We start from the raw sequence: 2,500 nt of genomic DNA on the forward strand, positions 1-2,500 counted from the left end.
TGAGCTGTGTTCTAGTTTAAATTCCTTCAGTTATCCTCACGAAGGAACACAAGTTAAAGATAAAACTAAACCATGACAAATAGTTGCCTTTTATGTGGATTTTTGGTGGGGGGGGGAGTAAATAGGATGTGAATGCTGTGGAAGGTAATACCACAAGAAGTGTGTCTTTATAGACCCCAAAATCAGAGACAAAGTGATAAAATATTGAAATGACTTTGCCCTAATTGTGTAGATGAAGCGAAGTAAAAAAAGCCACGACAAATATGCCGAAAAAGGATAATTTAAATGCAAGAAATATGGAAACTCATAACAAAGTTCAAAGTTTACCTAATGCTAGATGTATGGCACTTCAAAATAGAGGTAAAAAAGGCTCTAGTGCTGAAGGTAAGGAACCTCGATATTGACGTCAATGAGCTTTTAATACTACATATATAGCACCTCAAAATAGATGTAAAAGAACTTCTAAGGTTAATAGTATGGAACTTCAATATTAGATGTCAAAGACGTTCTAATGCTAGAAGTAAAAACCTACTAAAAAGAAGCCAAAGAGTCTCTAATACTAGAGGTAAGGAATTTCAATATAGAGGTCAAAGAGCATCTAATACTAGAAGTATGGCACCTGCAACCACAGATCGAAGCGAAGCCTCCAATACTTAAAGTATGGCACCTCTAAATGGATGTCAAGAAACTTCTAATGCTGGAAGTATAGTGCTTCAAAAATAAATATCATAGACCCTCTAATGCTAGAAGTAAGGAGCAACCATACAGAAGCCAAGGAGTCTCTAATACTAGAGGTATGGCACCTCAAAACAGAGGTCAAAGAACCTCTAATGCTAAAGGTAAAGAGCTAATAAATAACGGTCAAAAAGCCTCTATTGCTAAAGGTAAGTAACTTCAATGTAGAGGCCAAAAAGCCTCTATTACTAGAAGTATGGCATCTCAAAATAGATGTCAAAGAACCTCTAATGCTAGACGTATGTCACTTCAAAAATGGATGTCAGAGGTTCTTTAATGCTAGTGGTAATGAGCTATCAAATAGAGGTTAAAAGGCCTCTAATACTAGAGGAAAGGAACCTCGTTGTAGAGGTCAAAGAACCTCTAATGCTAGAAGTATAGCACCTCAAAATGGAGGTTAAATACCCTCTAATGGTAGAAGTAAGACCCCATTAAATAAACGTTAAAGAGCCTCTAATGATAGATGTATGGCACCTCAAAATAGAGGTTAACGAGTCTCTAATGCTAAAAGTATGGCACCTCAAAAAGATGTTAGAGCCTCTGATACTAAAGGTAAACCGACTCGAAATAAGAGGTCAAAATGCCTCTAATGATAAAAGAAACTCTAATGCTAGATGTAAGTCACCTCAAAATAGAGGTCAAGGAACCTCTAATGCTAAAACTATAGTACCACAAAATATTGGTTAAAGAACCTCAAACTAGAGGTCAGAGAGACCTTAATGCTAATGGTATGTGCCTCAAAATAGAGACCAAAGAGGCCTTAATACTATAGGTAATTCGAATCAAAACAGAGGTAAAGTGCCTCAAAATAGATGTCAAAGAACCTATAATGCTAGAAGTGAGGCACTACTAAATAGAAGCCAAAAAGCCTCTATTCATAAGGTAAGGTGTCTCAAAATAAAGGGGTCAAAGGGTCTTTAATACTGAAATTAAGGCACATCAAAATAGAAGTTAAAGAGCCTCTGATGCTCGAAGTAGTGGTCATTAAAATAGATGTTAAAGAATCTCTGAGGCTAGATACTTAGCATTTGAAGATAAATGTGTGTGTGTGACAGTCACATACCTACAAAAACATACACACAAACACATTATACATACATATATATATATATATATATATATATATATATATATATATATATATATATATATATATATATATTTATATATATATATATATATATATATCACACTAACAATTGTGATTTTAATCAATGTAAACATCCACCACAATAGCATTTAATGCCAAATTTACCTATGGGAATGTATATCCACTGGAAATTCATTTATAATAAATGCTTCTGGATGGGCAGATTCTAACCTATGCCTTCAGCCGAAAATATGCTTCTAGTAACAACATTACCAAGAGCTCAATTGATAACGTCGCTCCTGCAGGCATTGTTTCGGCCCATGGCTTAGGTTCGAATCCTTGTCCAGTCCAGCCAGAATCATTTATTATGAATGAATTTCCAGTGGATATGTACTTCCAAAAGTAGAATTCGGTATTAAATGCCATTGTGGTTTATATTTATATATATATATATATATATATATATATATATATATATATATATATATATATATATATATATATATATATATATATATACATATACATATACATATACATACACACACACACACACACACACACATACATATATATATATATATATATATATATATATATATATATATATATATATATATATATATATATATATATATATAATGTTTTAATAATTAGCTTCTTATTGCTTGTCCA

This window comes from Palaemon carinicauda, unplaced genomic scaffold (assembly GCF_036898095.1).
Source record: "Palaemon carinicauda isolate YSFRI2023 unplaced genomic scaffold, ASM3689809v2 scaffold380, whole genome shotgun sequence".
In the NCBI taxonomy this organism is placed as follows: Eukaryota; Metazoa; Arthropoda; class Malacostraca; order Decapoda; family Palaemonidae; genus Palaemon; species Palaemon carinicauda.